This window comes from Scleropages formosus, chromosome 7 (genome assembly GCF_900964775.1).
Source record: "Scleropages formosus chromosome 7, fSclFor1.1, whole genome shotgun sequence".
In the NCBI taxonomy this organism is placed as follows: domain Eukaryota; kingdom Metazoa; phylum Chordata; class Actinopteri; order Osteoglossiformes; family Osteoglossidae; genus Scleropages; species Scleropages formosus.
Window position 1 is genome coordinate 29,208,286 of NC_041812.1, and position 19,269 is coordinate 29,227,554.

The window sequence follows — 19,269 nt, forward strand, 5'->3', positions numbered from 1 at the left end:
GCTTTCTGAGGCTGCTGAGAAGGCTAGTTCATGGTTATAGATGAGAACAGAGCTGGGTAGTTCGGGTTGCAGGTCAAAGGGTAGTTTGGGGTGCAGGTCATAGGGTAGTTTGTAATGTTTTGCTAAGGTAGGTAGGAAGTGGCTTGCAGTAGGTGGCAGCTTTTTGGTAGTATGGATGGAGGTGTGGTGTTGGTGTTGATCGGGATGGTTTGAGTTTGAGAAACTAGTGCATCTGCTGTGGGTAGAGGGTCATCTGACATATGTGGAGGGAGGTGGGTCTGGGATGCCAGACTTCACTGTTGAGTGTTCCTGAAGTGTTGTGGGCCTAACTCAATGAAACACTAATGAAAGGAGGTGGACACTTGATAACCTCAATGAAATGTTGGCACCCTGTGAGTCAAAGTGGTTGCTGGGGAGAAGATTAAGTCACTTAGTCCTGAGTCACAGAGATGTATGATAGCACTGCCTGATGTTTTCTGTAGGGCTTTATGTGCAAAGTGGTGAGTTAGGTAAAACTGTCTTGTGTAGAGCTGTTGATATATGTGCATGGAATGTAACATCTTTTCCTATGTATGCTGAATGTCAACAATTGTATTTTCAAAATTTGTTTTCTTGAAGAAATTATTTATGTGGACAAGATTTCTCTCTATTTCCTCCAAATCTATTCTAGTGCTATGGTAACAATAGTCTAAATGTTTGTAACTAGAAGCCTGAAAATTACACAGCTCATTTTGGTTTATTTTTTAACTTCTTAATGTGTATAGGCTGTATGCTCTTAAACACTCTCCATCATGTAAGACGCAGAATTTGACATTCAACTGCCCCGACTCTGGCTTTAGGTGGTCATCTCTTGCTTTGCATTTATCCATTTGGTAATGGAGAATTAATCTTCCTCCCTGACTAAATTGCTAATGAGTGTTGCATACCATCCTTAGCTATATTTCTTTTGACATGCGCACCTAGGAAAGCTTTTTAATGTCTAATCCACTTACATTAACTCCTAAGAGGAAAAAGGGGAGATAACTATTCATTTAAATTATGAGACTCATTGACTGAAGGACTTTCTAAGTTGACTTAGATATGGAAATATGTGCATGTATCATGTACTGTAATCCTCTACCTCCCCTACAGGTGCTGCATTATTTGTAACTTCCTTTAAATGGAAGCTCGGGTTCACTGAGTAAATTAAAAAAACCATGAAGTTTCACCATATAATAGATGTACACATATCCAGAATTAAGAATGGGTCCATTCATGACGGTAAATAAGACTCAGGTTGCCTTCAAAAGTACAATCTATTCTGCAAGCACAGCAGCACCACATGGCAGCTAATTTTAAAACATACTGACTATACCACAAGGCAACCACTCACATGGCTTTTATGGTAATGTAGAGTAAAAAAGTGGTTCACCATTAATTCTTCTATGTGTGACTTTCAATTACAAACACAGGGAGAAAATGTAAATTCTACATACTCTGAGACATATTCAAAACTATTCCTGAGCATGCAGATCGGACACTGTGATTCACCATCATGCTCTTCGGTCTCTGATCGGTCTTTACTACGGAAGGTGATTTTGGTTGTACCACCAAACAAGCTATGATGCCAGTTTCCACTGTTCCACAGTGAGAGAAACTTCCAGTAGGACAATCATCACTGCAGCACTCCACCAATCCGGGCTTTATGGTAGAGTGGCCAGACAAAAGCCTCTCCTCAGTAAAAGATACATGAAAGCCTGTGTGGAGTTTGCAAAAAGGCACCTAAAGGACTCTCACATGAAACCAAGAATGAACTTCCTGGCCTCAATTCTAAGCATCATGTCTGGAGGAGACCAGGCACCACTTACAGTATCACCTGCGCAATGCTATGCTGACGGTGAAGTATGGTGGTGGCAGCATAATGCTGTGGGTTGTTTCTCAGTGGCAGGGACTGGGTAACTAGTAAGGGGTGAGGGAAAGCTGAATGGAGCAAAGTCCTTAATGAGAACCTGCTCCAGAGGATTCTGGACCTCAAACTGGGATGAATGTTCACAATCCAACAGGACAATGATCCTAAGCACAAAGACAACAAAGGAATGGCTTGGGGACAACTCCGTGAATGTCCTTGAGTGGCCCAGCCAGAGCCTCAACTCAAAACCAATGGAACACCTGAGCTGTCCATCAACAGTCACCATCCAACCTGACAAACCTGGAGAGGATCTGCAGAGAAGAATGGCAGAAAATCCCCAAATCCAGGTGTGCAGTGCTTGTCACATCATACCCAAGAAAATTCAAGTCTGTAATTGCTGCCAAAAATGCTTCAACTAAGTAAAGAGTCTTAATACTACAGTATGTCAGTGTGATATTATACACACACACACACACTGTCTGAAACTCTTTGTCCCAAGTGGGGTCACAGTGAACTGGAACCTAACCCAGCAACACAGGGCACAAGGCCGGAGGGGGGAGGGAACACACCCAGGACAGGACACCAGTTTGTCACAAGGCACCCCCAGCAGGACCTGAACCCCAGACTCACTGGAGAGCAGGACCCAGCCAAATGTGCTGCGCCACCGCACCCTCATGTGACATTACACTTTTTTGCAAAAATTTCTAAAATCCTGCCTTTGCTTTGTCGTTATGGGATAGAGATTGTACATTGATGGAAAAACTTAATTTAAACGATTTTAGCATAAAGCTGCAATATAAAAAAGTAAAGGGGTCTGAATACTTTCTGAATGCTCTGTATGTGAACTGTGCAAAGTAAGAAAGGAACCACTGATGTGACACGCTGATGGTTCTCATAAGAGAAAACAAATTAATTCAAAGAAATGTGACTTAGAGAGGGCTGGGATATGGTACCAGGACAAGGGCGCGAGGAACAGATGCAGACTGGACTGGCGCTTTGGACTAGAACACAAACATACTGAGAATGAGACTTTGGAAACAAGTGAGTAAAAACAGAACAAGAACCACTATGAGATAGACAGGGAATGCAGTAAACAGCTGATGTAGAATCCACACAAGATGTTTTTACTTCACTCCCTTTGTAGTGCTAGTCCCTTTTGAGTTCAGGTGTGTTGTGGCAGCTAAGTGGTTCCAGGGGCCACCTCCCCTACATTCATCCTGGGTCTGATCTTTTGGGATCAGGACAGTTATTGATAATAAATGCATGTATGGATAATATAACCTATGTTCATTTCAGGCAGTAACTAGTACCAAACTTTACCAGATTAAAAGATCTGAAGTCAAGGATCTGTTCTAGGCTCTCTTGCTAGAAGATATTATTCTCTCCCTACTTGACTCTTTCATTGACACACCCACTAATTCCCCACCTTAACTCACCCCACCCCCAAAACTTGCTAACCTCCTTTCTTCCCTTCTCTCCTCACTGTTTGCAGATGCTACTTTGTTTTTCAGTGAAAAGGTTTCTGGTTTCTACGACTCCATCACGTTTCTGCCCCCTCCTACAGCATCAAGGTGGATGTTTTACTCCATTTCCCAGAATGCCTTGAGAAAAGAATGCAACATATGATCATCCAGCAACTAAAAGGATTCAGTGTGAAACCATTCTATTGTACATAAATACTTCTTCCTCCATTGTATACTATTGTACCTTCCTGTGTTCGGTTGTAATGAACGTAATGACAGTTTGCCACCCTGTACACCACTAAAGCTTTTTGGATTGTGAAATCTGGGCACCTACAGTGAAGAAATGTTTCCATGCTTTGGAAATCTGTCATTTAGACAATTATGCGAGAGTAATGGAAAATAAATACTGACTAAAGGAAGGAAAAGGTTATTGCCATCGATCTGGGGCAGCACTGTCAAAAAGGTTCGGCCAGGACCAATTTCTCTCTGTTTTATGCACAAACATACACACACGCACGCAAACACACACCCCCAAGTGGAATGAAGGTGTATTGATTTATTCCTTGACATCATTAATCACAAAGTGTTGCTCTACCTTCCTGGTGGTCAGTTCTCTAAAAAGTATTGTGTTGTGTTTTCTGACACTTTAAAAAATGGTTGGTAGAGGGCTGGGAACAAGGAAACATCAATATCAGCTTTATGAGTCATTAGCTTCATGAACGACAGGCAAACATTTTTTTATAGCAGGCAAAAATCTGAAATTGTGCTCCAATTCAGGGTCTGGCTTGGCATTGCTTGGGAAATGTTACAACACAATTATATTGTAGAGACAAATTCCTCAAAAACAAGGCGGGGGGGGCTGCTTGACACAAAGTGTGAAAATTATTCTAATTAAACACGGAAAACGGCATAAATGTGCTTTTATCTACTTTTAAAGGAAGCTTAAAACCATCTTTTCAGGCAGTATTGCATCATTTTGTAATTACAGCTTGCCTCTACGGACAACATTAGCTGACAAGAATACAGGGAAATACAACTTGGTTCTATTGCAATGTACTGGGTCGGTGCCATACCCGTAAACAGAAAACTTGCTTTTGTGTCAGTGAGTAGAAAAATCTTAGTATAAAAAATGTACAGATACCTACTAACAAGTTAATAACCCCTAATCAACTCATCACTTCACTCATCATCTCACTTCAGTCCACCCTCCTTGTTGCATTTAAATATGCTTTCCTGTTCATTCACTTGCTACCTTATTTTTCTACTTCTTCATATGTTTCGTCACTTGTTTATGTATGTACATATATACATCAGATATGTGTACGTGTCCATGTTGTACGTTGTATGCTGCTGCAAACAGAGCAAATTTCCCTCCAAGAATAAAGTTTTGTTTCATTCATTCATTCACTCAAAGTATGCAATCAGAATATCCATGAATGAAAGCTATGCAGAGTAGTGTAGAATATGTAACATTATGTACTTCTGTACGTCTCAGCAGGATTTCAAAGGAAAAACTGACATTTTGCGACACCTGATGTAATCCATCTTCCATCCATTGTCAGTAACCATTTGTCCACTGCAGGACCATAGAGTTTCAGAGACTATTCTGGACTATTCTGGATGCAAGTCAGAATACACCATGGATGGGACATCAGCTCATCACAAGCAATGACATATATGCTCATTCACTCACATTTTCATACACTACAGTTAATACAGTCACTGATTCACTTGAAAAATACCTTTGGACTGCAGGAGGAAACCAGAGCACCTGGATGTAACCCACACAAACAAAGGGAGAACATGCAAATTCCACATAGGCTGAGCCAAACTGAGATCCATATACACAACTACAGCCTAGGATCTGTAAAGCACTAGTGCCACACACCACCTTTAAGTTTCCTAAAACATTTTCTGCTTTTAATTTTGTTGTTCCCTGCACACTATGTATTTATTCATTCCTCGTCTTTCCAACGAGCTTTAGGTGTGTTGCCACCTTGTGGGATTAACAAGTGCTGAATGGAGGAGTGACATGACCATCTCCAGTGGCAGCCAACCACTCCTAGGTGTCTGTAGCTGGTACCATAGTGGTAAGTGCTACTACCTTTAGACCCAAAGGTTACAGGTTCCATTCCTACCTCTGGCTGTAGGACTCTTGAACAAGCTGCTTACCCTGTATTGCTCCAGTAAAATTACTCAACTGTATAAATGGGTAAATAATTGTAAGCACCTTAACATTGCAAGTTGCTTTGAAGGAAAGCATTAGCTAACTGAATAAATGCTAATGGAGCAAGTGACCGAGAAGCAGGTTCCACAGATTTCCCCATTCCTCCTAGCAGGACTTAGCAAGTTTGGACCACAGTTTCTACTCCAAGTTACAATGAGGGAATGAGATTTTTTCCCCATCACGCTGACTGTTTAACATTGTACAGATAATCATAAAGAACCCAGCCTGATACCTTGTAACAGGGAAGAGGATTGAACAGTTGTGTATTATTTGAAATTCATGAATACTTTAAATAGCCTAACAGTCTAGAATACCAATACCAAAACACACAATAGAATGTCAATAGCCCCTTGACACAAAATAGAGGATCATTCTGCAGTACTAGGCTGTTTTTTTCTAGCTAACGAATGGCACATGACGACTCTAACATTAAGGCTACACTGCTCTAGGCAGTACTTTGTCCAGTCACTGAGGAAAGTCTACTGACAACTAAGAAAGAAAAATACATCCAATTGTACAATGAATGCTAATGAGTGCTCTTTTGTCAGGAAACTAGAGTTACATCAACTATACAGTACATGTTATCAGTTTTCATAGACTGAAAACTGGTTCCTGCAACAGCATTCTGAGCTACGGGCGAACATGACCTTTGACGGTCAAATGTCAGCAACACACAGCTGCTGCAAGCCAGAACTTTTTGGCGAGCCAAGTGTTTTTGGAGATCAAAAAGGTCACCACAGTCAGTGATGACAGGCAGGCACGAAGATCCAGGACTTAAAGACAAATTCCACTTTCATATGTGCTGATGCAAGGCCCAGAAAAGCAAAACAGACAGGCCTTCCCATTTAGCCCTACTGGGACACAAAAGAAAAAAAACATGTAATGTGTGATAAAATTAATTTCTTTCTTTAAGTCATTGGAATCTATCATTTTTAGAGTAACTCAAGTGGCCCATTTTCAATCAGCATTTCCGATCATCGACCGAAAATTGCAAAGCTTCAAAGCCTTCATTTCAGTTTTTTGTAGATTCAGATGGTCTGAAGGGTATGTATATGTAAAACAAAAATTATTTTTAAAGATACATGCAAAGATATACCCAGTAAATCACAAATACGGATTTACCATACTTTTTGGCCACATCTTTTCATGTCCCCCAGATGTCCTGGTTTCAACCACAGATGCTCAAGCAAGCCTTTGTGTTAACTCCTCTGGGTGCTATTACTAATGTTTTTTGGGCCCAACCCAGTACCTGACAAGTGGGTTTTCACCTGTGATTTTTTCTCATGCAGTCAAATCCTGAATGGTCTATTGAACAGGGACCTGGAGATTGTCAAGTTTGGTTGAGGACATTCGTGATTCTTGAACCATTTCATGAAACCACTCACTTACTCTCTTTCCCTAACTGCTTGTCTAAGTCATGGTCACTGTGGTCCTGGGCCTAACCTAGAAACACAAGGCACAAAGCCAAGTAGGGTACACACTGGACAGGATGTCAGTTCATCACAGGGTTGTCATACACACATAAACTGTGGGCAATTTAAAGCAAGCAATTCACCTAAAAGGCATTTCTGGACTGTGGGCAGACTGAAGTGGAGCTGAACCTAGATTCAAACAGCACAGGCACTGTCAGGAACCAGCCCTACCCAGTGCACCACCATGATGCCCATGAAATTGTTTTCAAAGAACTGTATGTGTGGTTTCTATCTAATATTTCTACATTACAGTGGCAAAAAAAATAAGACCAGTGCCCCAGTAATGCTGTCAGAGTATCCTAATCCTCTATATACTTGAATTCATCTTTCCCCTTTAAAACACTGGCACCAGAATTATATGTGAAATAATTCCAAAGCAAGCCAAATCCCCTCCATAATCCAGAAATGCAGGAAGATTCTTGCAAAGAGATGTTTGAAAATTGCCAGTGAAAGTCTGAAAAATCACATTCATAGAATCAACATGACTGAATGGTTTTTTTCTCATACTGAACACTGGGATGATGAGTTGTTTGTTTCATCCTCCAGTTCCAATACAGATAGCATCCCCTTAGTCCTTACAGCATGTTATGATTTTGAAGAAAAAAAAAAAATCATGCAGTAATCACTTTCCTCTTGTTCAGTGCAGAGCTGTTCAGTCCATCACATGGCACTCACACACAGCATCAGTCACACAAACTTGGACAGACTGAACCAGTTTTGAACTTATATCCAAACCCCCAGTTCAGGAGACGTGAGCTGGTAGCACGACCCCCTCCGCCAGTACGCCACCCTCAGGTGGGGAGCCCGGGCTTCCTCTGCCCACATGGTTCTGCTGGAGTCCCACAGTCCATCATGACACCACCGCAAATTACCAACATTTCACCCTACACTGGAGATGTGTCCATTGAACTTCCTGCACTGGTTTTCTCTGCGTGCTTCAGTGATACACTGAACCGAAGGGATGTGAAATAAGAGCAACAAGAGTACAGTTACAGTACAGTAGCCTATAATAAAAGTGTGTGCGGGGTCGAAGCTCCATGATCCGCTTGCCTCTTCATTCTTAAGGTGAAGAAAACCTGACTTTACCACAGATGAAAATGCAACAACACTGAATCATGATAGATTCATTCATAATTGCAGGCTTTCCCCAGGCAGCATCAAAATATCCATCAGTACAGTCTGTTGTCAATTGTGTTGTGTCCGCAACGGGCAGGGGTTACTGGCGCCGACCTGGATGGACTCTGAAGGCTGTGGGTTCGAGCCCTACTTCCCGCTATTGAGGTACACGTGAGCAAGGTACTTACCCCGAATTACTCTCGTTTAAATACCCTGCCCTGCCTGCTGCTGTGTATGGAAGGGAGGGTCGCAGAGTGCAGCCCTTTCTGCATTAAGCGTCTGTTAAGCAGAGGATTAAAATGTCATAAAACGTTAGGAATCCGTTTGAAATATGCCAACAAACTGTGCGATTCAGAGCGGAGTGTTTTTGTAAGAGCGGAATGCGTCGTTTTTCTCCTGTTTCTCTCCTACTGACGCCGGTATGTGTATTACTCCTGTTAGCGCCCTGCTCACATGGGGGGGGTCATGGGATCCCGACACAGCAAGAAATTAATCATTATTCATACTCATACTATCTGTTAATAGCAGCTCGGCCAACAGCGAAACGAGACGGTGATCCGTGTGTGTGTGTGTGTGTGTGTGTGAGTGAGACGCAGAGAGGGTAACTTTTTCGATGGGCTCCGCACTGACTCGCGTGTTTCCCACTCACACCCGTGTGACACGGAACGCGGTACCTCCGCTCTCGGGATCTCCCACCGCAGAAACTTTGTCCCCAAAACACACGCCGCTGTTACCTGCGCTCTCTTTCGCTCGTTGGCGATCACCTTCGCCGAAGCGTCCCGTCTTGCGTCCCGGTAAACGTGTAAAAAAGGTATTAAAGGTGTCCGTAAAACGAAATCGAAACCCCGGCCGGCGCAGCGAGCGATCAGTTCGGATGAGTCCACATGATTTTTTGAAAAGCCCGGTGTGATGTGAGCTTCCCCGGCGTCCACCTTGTGTGTGTGTGTGCAAACCGTACTACGTAGAGCAGCAGCCTGCGCTGCCACCTCAGTATGGAGTTTTTTAAGAGTCCCGCAATGCAATGGTGTTGAGTATCTATCTGTGTGTGTGTGTGCGTGCGCGCGCGCGAGTGTTTTGACAGGGAGGGAGAGAAAAAGAGTGCGAGTGTGTGTGTGTGTGTGTGTGTGTGTGTGTGTGTTTCTATATCTGTGCGCTACACTGTATTTCATTATGACACCTGAGCACTTGAGCCCTTAATTACTCTATAAATCTTTCTGGTTGCCCTCATAGCTCAACACGCGTCATCATACAGTATATCATATTGATGTATCGTGTACACTGTACGTACATCACATACATCACATCATGTGACACATGCCGTCCTATATATGAAGCACTTAATACGTCTCCCAGTCCATATTCACTTTTCTCCAAATTAATCTTAATTGGGATGCTGTTCAACCTTTGATAGATGAGTTATTATTACAGGACATTTTCCATTTTTTCTTTTCTGGAAATGCATTTATATAAAGTTAGACTTGATTACAGTTCATCAGTCACCTTCTTAACTAAGTTTACTGATTTTATATAGTTCTCATATAAATCCTAGATAATTAACTAAATAAATAATCTGCTTAAATAAGACTGACGGTCATTCACGCTATTTTGCTCAAGGGCCACAAATGCATGAAAACAGCTGAAATTGATAACTGTTATATTCTGGCTATGAACATGAGTCCAGTTTGAACTTTTTCCAAATGATACAACATTAGGAAGTCGAGGCTGTGATATTCGTAAAACTGATGTGCTTATTTTTAACATATGGACGTGAGTTGTTTTCAAGAGAAGGTTGAAGTGGGAAGGTTAGGGAAATCTACCAGGGTGGAGAGGATCCGTTCAGAGAAGCCAAGATCCACAGGTTCCAACTGAGACCTATAAAGTGCTGAAGAAATTCAAGTGCAGGTGAACTGTGCAAGCGCGGGCCAGGAGCATCCTGTATCACCGCTGGGGGTCACACTGGAATGAGCTGAACATTGCAGCCGGGTCACCTGGTTTGAGGAAGCTCACCTGGCAGAACCTCTGTGACTCCAGTGGCACCAGGTATGCAGCCAACTGGCCAGAACCTCAGACAATCATCCCAGGCTGAGTTGTCCTTGACCGTGTTCTTGATGTGCACTGCCCTAGCAGCGCCTGGGTTTCAATGCTAGATCTGCATGCATCAACACCATTAGAAGGTATTACTGTGGTATGCAGTATTGTAATGCTGCACTCTATTTCTTGAATATAGAGTATCTGGAATATATCTGTATCTGGAACCTCTGCTGCTGGTAGTGCTGGTTTGTCACGTATCACAGTTATCTGTAAATGTAAACAGCAAGTGGCGTAGTGGTTAAAGCTGTCACCTTGGACTCAACGACTTAGTTTTGAATCTCTATTCCTGCTGTAGTACCACTGAGTAAGATGTTCACCTTGAACTGATACAACAAAAATTACACAGCTGTGTAAATAAGTGAATAATTATGAGAGCGTAACTTGATATATAATAAGGAACAACTGCAATGAGGTTACAGTGTGATATTCTTCAGGTAGAAACAATATATGAACAGGGCAGTTAAAGATATTGACCTGAAATTTGAAGGTTTTTCTTTTCAGTTTCCATTAAAGACCTTTCTGGAGTACCCTAGAGTCAGATACTTGTTTGAATTGCTTCATCACTATGTACTCCGTGAAGCTGAAAACACTGGTTTAGAAAGTAAACGTTAAAGCAAATTCAAATATAACTTGTCAGTTGTTTGTACCTTTTACCTCTACAGTCCTCTATGCTGCTTTTGAGCAAATTGTGCTGCAGTATTTCAGTGCAATATTGCAATTTACTGTGATTTACTGGGTATTTGTACAATTCACTCCCCCTCCCACCCTCCCTTTGGCCGAGTGATGTAACACTGGGCCAAGAATCGCTGCGAACCCCACCCATGGCGAATTGAGCTGTGTGTGTTCCGCAGAATTATTTTGGTAGCGTTGAGAGTAATGTAAGAATTTGTTTTCAGATTTGCACAGCTGGAGAGGTATTGTGGAAAGTCATCTGACTCATTAACATTTCTTATTCCACACAGCGCTGATCTACAGCCTGTGTCTCCATCCTTATATTTCCCTAAGCTGTGTGTTTTTCAACATGCAGCACATTGTATTGGCTCGTATATGTACAGGTAATGTGGTCCAAGTTCAATTAAAAGCAACAATAATCAGTGTGAACTGCATTTGAAAATGTGAAAATTGTATTTTTATTCAATCTAATCATTTATTTCACACTTTTACAGTATTAAGCTACCTACAATTATTTACCCATTTATACAACTGCATAATTTCACTGCAGCAATTTAGGGTTAGTACCTTGATCAAGAGAACTGCAGCTGGAAGTGGGATTTGACCTTTGCGTCCAAAGGCAGCAGGTGTAACCATTACGCTACCAGGTACCACTGCTATATATGGTACGTCTTACAAAATAAGAATATAAAAATCAGTTGAATATGCTCCAGTACAAATCTATTATCTTGTGTACCTTGTTATTACATTATTTGTATTTATGAGTAGTAATGGTGAGCTGCTTGAGTTTCCCTGCAGGATTTCAAATATCTAATGAAAAATTACAAAATATTAAGCATAGAATTGCTGGACATAAGTATGTTAACATGTCTGCTGTTTTCTAACATTCATTTTCAATTTTGACGGCTGGAAAAGGGCTCCAGTTCATAAAATTTGTTCTTGTGGGATGCTGCAGTTTTGCTTGCACAGCTCCCCAAGCACGTACACATGAGGTTAAACAGGAGAGATGGAGGGATCATTTCATACTTTGGTTCCAGACGCTGGAATTGTTCTCATGATTAAACAATACTGCCATCTTGCTGCAGTATCACCAAAAAAACACTGTATAGTAAATACAAAAAATAGCCAAAACTGTAATGCCTTTTTTCTTTCTGTCAGCCCATGAATACTCCAGCATATCTTTAGTATCTCACTAAAGAAATTCATGGGAAAACATAACAAAACAAAAAGAATTATGAAAAATATATTTTCAGACACTGAAAAAAATACTTAAATATGTAGTATTTATTTAAAATTTTATTTTATTATACAGTATTATATTTGTATGTTCTACATGTGTTATATAATATCTTGTATTAAATAACCTTAATAATAATACATACTGTGTAAATACATGTTAATAAAAAAAGCTTTGGTTTTTGTTGTGTTACTGGACAATACCAATCTGTTCTTTACCCACCATAAGGGAAAAATCCCAACAGTGTTGCCCATCTGTCATTTTACAAAACAATGACTCACCCTCAATCGGTACCTGGCATCAGTAACATCAAGTAATGTGTCAGCGCAGCATGCGGACAAAACACCAGCGGTTCACAGCTTGCTGAACTACAACTTTTTTCACCTTTTCTCTGCAAGACCAACGATGGTTTCCATAGAAGAGTTTCACTGCCGAGCATTTGAATGAGATCCCACTGTGTTCTGATGAAGTTCAATGTTTAATAATTGTATGTGGCTTCACATTTCAGTCTTGTAATGTTAAATATTTTAACAAATTAGTTGACATATTAGTATTTTTTTAATTAAATATAATTTCAGTAAATCACATTTTCAGTATTTCTCTTAGGTTTAAGGTTCTTATTAAGCTTTACAATGTTTACATTCCATGAGAATGTCAGCTGGGTGCTGCATAGTTTTTGTGTGCGCTGAATAGATGTAGTGTTTCTCCAGACAGTGCTGTAGGCTGATGGATGTTAAACAGATTTTAAGTTACTATAACTGAGAAAGTTTTCAGGCAAGTTCTCTCAAGAAATGGATGATTAGAATGAGACAAAAAAATCAGGAAGAACTGTAAAAGTCCATACTGACACCAACTGTCTGTTTCTACAACACTTATTTTCCAGAATTTTTCACATATTGGCGTTGTCAAGTTTCAGCTACTGAGAGCAACAGATGGAAAATACAGTTCAATTTACATATGGAATAATGAGAAAGTTTCACACTTTCATACGCAAAGAAAAACAGGCATAATATATTGTGGCGCACAGTGCAGTAGGTTTGGATGGGGCGAGGAAGAACACAGAAGCAACATTCATCTTAAATGTTTTATTTGAACACCGGCACCATGGAAATAATGCTGTAGGCCATTTCCTCCAGGACCTACACTTCTTTTTCTTTTTTTCTTTTTTTTTTTTTCTTACCGATCAGAATGGATCACCAACCCACCCAAGGGTGTCTGGCTCCACACACTGTCTTATTCGACAGGAATAAATTTCTCCATTCATCATTTCCGATAATTAAAATCTTTATTCAATAAATAAATTAATCCTAAAAACTGCCATGCGAACAATAAAGTTTGAAATGAAACAATAAATAATAAGACCAACTAATATGAAGACCGTATGGCAGACCTTTAAAACACTAAAAGACATACCCCAAGGCTTAAAAACCATACTTAATAGATAATTAAAGGAAAACTTACCCGGTAACATTCATCGCTCAAGATGGGCAGTCCCCTGGCCTGTTCCCAGGGTGTTACCATACACCTTACCTACCGTTTTTGGGTGATTCTCTTTCCGCAACACCTCTCCCCTATTGTTGTTTTAGTGGAGTAGGTGAATGATAAAGTACATATACAGAGTTAAAACACAACATGCAGCACACAACAAAACTAAATCTACACTACACTAAAGTCAATAAATAGATAAATAACAATAAATAAATAAATAAATAAAAAATACAAACACACCCCACACGTAGTCATTTAAGGGGGCTACTTAAAAGTGCAATCAGTGCTGTAAATTTTTAAAATAGTGCAAAATAAGTAAAATGTGCCATAAAAATTAGAAACCCTACACCTAACATAAAACATACAACACACCACAAAACATAACACTTACATTCACCAAAAATAGGGGTTGTGGTGCTTTGTAAGTGCGAAAGGACGTGTGTTACTTACCCGAGGATGGAGGATCTGTCACAAACCTGTGGGGTCACAGCCAAAAGAGGCCTTTCCACCTCTCTTTGGCTTCTGAGTAACCCCACTGAGTGACATCTTTCTCCATCCTAAAAGTTGGGTCTGCCCGGACTTTATGATACACACCCTGGACGCCCAAGTCTACCCCTGTCTGGACCAGCTGGGTTCTTGCGTTCCAAAGCATTTGCTTGGCCACGCTGATCACCAGCCACATTCGGGCAGCTGCTGCTTTCTGAACACCAGGGTCCCATCCCCTCAAGACTTTGTCGTACGTCAAAACCATTTGCAGATCGATCTTCCTGCACACGTGAGTTACCAAATGCCAGACCTCCCGCACCTGCCCGCAGTCCCAAAAGGCATGTGCAAGAGTTTCACTCTCGCCAAACTGGAGTCACGGGCTGGTCAGTTTGTGCCTGTAAAGGACTACTTGGACCGGCAACTTACTGTGTAAACAACGCCAGTTCAAATCCTGCAGATGGTGGTCAAGCCCCTTTGGCTGAATCCTGGCACAGGTGCCCTCCTCGAGCCCCAGAAGAGCTCAAGTTCCTCTCCTCTCGACCAAGGCCTTATACAAGCTTAAGGAGGGTCTCTGACTTGACCTTGGCCTCCGTGGTCTTACTCCACTTTACAGCGTGGCTGTAATGGACGGGCCGTGTCTCAGCATTAGGCCCGGTGTTGGACCAGGACTTCACCAACTGGCGCATTGTACGAGCCAACCAAAGACGCACAAAGTACTGGTGGGGATGTTCCATCAGAGCTGCCAGTCGGTTACATAACTGGGAGAGGAAGAGACAATCCAGTTTAAGAGGAATGTCAGGCACATCCCTCCCTCCCTCCTCCTTTGGAAGGTATATGACCTCCCTCCTCACGTACTCATACCTGCCTCCCCAGACGGGATCGAAAATGTACTTTGTAAGACCTCTCCACATCATGTGGGGCAAGGGGTACACCTGAGCAAAGTAGAGCAAAGTGGGAAGGATGTCCACCTTCAGCGCCAATGTTTTCCCTATCAAGGAGAGGGACCTTGTCCTCCACAAACCCATTTTCCATCTGGCTTTGGTCAAACGTTCTTCCCAATTAACCCTGGCGGCACCTTCCGCAAGAAAGTTGACCCCCCAACACCTTAAGACAGATATGTCTAAAGCCCGGCCCGCGGGCAAATCACGGCCCGAGGTTAGATTTTATACAGCCCACGTCTTCTGTCTGAAAACGCATTATTTATGGCCCACCAGCACAGTCAAACAGAATGAATATATCGTACAAATTCAACATGCAATTCCTCTTTTTACCTTATGGTGGTAGCACCACTCTGTAACTGGCTGTTTGAAATTTGCTCTGACCCTTCAACTGTCATGGCTACAGCAAGTAAAAAAAAGGAAGTTGATAACGAGGGCCGCCGCTTCCAGGAGAGGTGGAGAGTACAATATTTTTTTACCGAAAACCGAAACAACTGTGTCTGCCTAATTTGTCATGAGACTGTTGCCTTGTTTAAGGAATATAATGTAAAGAGACACTACGAGACAAAACATGCTAATGCATACAACAAGCTATCAGAGAGCGACCTTGCTAGAAAAGTGAAGCAACTCCAATATAACTTGGCCACACAGCAGCGGTCCTTTTCGCGGGCCCATGAGTCAAATGAAAACATCACCAAAGCAAGCTACGAAGTGGCCATGTTAATTCCTAAACATGGCAAACCTTTTACGGAAGGTGAGTTTATCAAAGACTGCATTATGAAAATAGCAGAAAACATTTGCCCAGAGAAGAAGACAGAGTTTGCTATCATGTTTGTCTGGCTCGTAACACTGTGGCATGGAGAATTGAAGAGCTATCATCAGATATTAAGAGACAACTGGGAGAGAGGGCAATGAATTTTGATTTTTTTTCGTTAGCCTGCGATGAAAGCACAGACGCATCAGAAACTGCCCAGTTACTGATTTTTCTGAGAGGCGTTGACGATGACATGAACGTAACAGAAGAGATGCTTGACCTTAAAAGCCTTAAAGGCCAAACAAGAGGAACAGATTTATTCCTTACTGTTTGCGCAGCTGTTGATGATATGAAACTACCGTGGAGTAAAGTTAGTGGGATTATTACTGATGGCGCACCTGCCATGACTGGTGAACGAAGTGGGTTATCCACACTGATCTGTAACAAAGTCAGCGAAGAAGGAGGCAACGCTATTAAGCTTCATTGTGTCATTCATCAGCGGGTTCTCTGTGCTAAACATCTCTGAATTTCTCTTAGAAAGTTTTGATGACTAAGTTTTTTTTCAAATGGGAACATCTGTCACTATTAACGCTGAAAAGCCAAAGCCACTGATACATATATACACTTGGACTTATGGCACTTACTTTAAACTTTTGAATAAGATAATGGTGGGAGTTATGTAAGTAGATATAACACAAAAGATTACTTTCTGAATGATCTTTGATAAAAGACCAGGGAAAGTTTCATGTGTGTTGAATTTAAATGTTAGACAACTTTTCATTACCCTTACTAAGTCATATTTAAGATTGTCTTGAGGTGAAAATATTTATCAGTTTCTAGGTAATTAGCTTTTAGATAGCTTGTTCTTTATGTTATCTGACTTTCAAGATGTGAAAGAAGGCAGAATAGTTGTTGAGATTTGTTCACACCTGAATGCTTACATTTGGTCACATTGCTATAATGCTGTGTCATTGAAAATAAAATTATTAAATAACAGTGTATTTATAGGCAACTTTTATTGTTTAAAATAATGTCAGCAGGGACTGTTGGCCCTTGGGCATTTTCACATTATCAAATCTGGCCCTCTTTGAAAAGTTTGGACACCCCTGCCTTAAGAGGGCCCTCGCATCAGGAAAACCCACCGATGCAATCCTCTCTATGTTTCCACCTGCCGAAGAACTTGACAAGAGACTTGTCAAGGTTCAGCACTGAGTCTGAGGCATGCCCGAACGCCTGAACCAGGCCGAGCGCCTCACCGAGCGACTGGTCCAAACACAGGAACAACGTAGCATCGTCCGCGTACTGGGCCAACTTCACCGCCTCACCACCACCGCCTGGCAGAAGCAGACCATCAATCCCCGGGTGGGCACGTATGGCGACTGCCAGCTGCTCAATATAAATGTAGCCCTGTAGTGCTACTAGTTTGTGTGTTCATTTTGAAGGTTTAAATAAAGCTCCATAAATTTGATTTATGGGGGGTGCGGTGGCGCAGTGGGTTGGACCAGGTCCTGCTCTCTGGTGGGTCTGGGGTTCGAGTCCCGCTTGGGGTGTCTTGTGGCAGACTGGCATCCCGTCCTGGGTGTGTCCCCTTACGCCCTGTGTTACCGGGTAGGCTCCGGTTCCCCGCGACCCCGTATGGGACAAGCAGTTCCGAAAAAAAAAAAAAAAAAAATTTGATTTATAGTTTGGTTGAAGCCATACCAACATATGTTGGAACAGGTGCAACCTACCCATTATGTCAATTTTGCATGTATTGTAAATTGAATATTGGGTTTCGGTTTGGCGCAGAACCAATGAAAGAAAAGAGGGGTGGAACGAACGGGAAAAGTTTCTAGACTTTTCGAGAAGGGGGAAAGAGAAGAGAGGAGGTGTTCTACAGAGAGTGCTCCAGAGTGTGAGGTGATATTTTCCTGGTTGCTCGAAGAACAACCAAAGGGGCAAAAAATCATTTCACGTTAATTGCGTATTACAGAGATTTAAGTTCTGTGGTGTACTCGTGGTCCCACGAGACAGTCCATGAAGAAACGACGAGTTTTCAGCCTATCGCGTCGAGCTGCGAGAGTGGTGGAGGAGGACTGAGGCGAACCCAATAGTGATTCATGCTACCAGCAAGTTCCTCGGGCGTCGCTGGAGAGTTTACCTGCCCTGAACGCAAGTAGACGGCTGACACAGTAAACTGCGGTCTTTTGACTGTGTACTCGCAAGAGTGAAGCGACCATTAATTTTGGGTCTCAACGTACACAAGCGGCGATCAGGCCTGCAACGAGGGGTGTTTTACGCATGTTTGAAATACTCCGGAGTATTCGAGGCACTAATCGTTAAATGGGTGCATGCAAGAAGGTTCTGCAGGAAACTTCTAGAGCCCGTTGTGTGTTGAAGTGTAGTGGTGAGGTCATTCGTTGTTTGTAATACATTGGAGTTTGTGAAGTTGGTGTTTTCTTTATGTTTTGGTTATTTGCATTTGATTTGTTTGACTGATGGGATTTTAGGGGTTGTGTATTGGAAAATAACTTTCAATATTTCTTTGGGAGGGGGCGCGGTGGCGCAGTGGGTTGGACCACAGTCCTGCTCTCCGGTGGGTCTGGGGTTCGAGTCCTGCTTGGGGTGCCTTGCGACGGACTGGCGTCCTGTCCTGGGTGTGTCCCCTTCCGGCCTTACGCCCTGTGTTGCTGGGTAGGCTCCGGTTCCCCCGCGACCCCATATGGGACAAGCAGTTCTGAAAATGTGTGTGTATTTCTTTGGGTTTTAATTACAAGATGTTTGGAGAATATAATAAATGTTTGTTCTGTTGCTGAAATACTTGAGTTGGTTTATAACATTTTAGTTAGAATAGAACCCAGGGCACCACCCTCATAGTCAGGTGAAATGGAGGGTGGCGCTACATAAAGAATATAGAGGAGCAGGGAGAGTGGACAACCCTGCCTCACGCCACTGCGCTGGGGCACCCACCCCCAAAGGGAGCCATTGATGGTAACTTGGCTACCTACCTTGGTGTAGAGCACACGCACCCACCTCAAGAAATTAGGGCCAAAGCCAAATCTGCTGAATGTGTTAAATAGGAAGTGGTGATCCACTCGGTCAAACGCCTTTTCCTGGTCCAAACCGACCAGCGCAAAGGGGATCTTTCGGTCCTTCGCCCAGGCAATCGTGTCCCGGACCAGGTGCAAATTCTAGAACACAGAACGCCCAGGTACTCCGCACGTCTGGTCCCAGTGGACCAGGTCAGCCATTACCTTCCTCAGGCGCTCAGTCAGGACTTTCGCAATGATCTTTGCATCAACGCAAAGTATCGTAAGGGGTCTCCAGTTGGCAAGGTCGGCTTTATCGCCTTTCTTGTACAACAAGGAGAGCATCCCTGTCCTCATACTCTTGGTGAGAAAGCCCCTGCCCAGCACCTCCTCGACAACGTGCAGAAAAACCGGCCACAAGACGTCCCA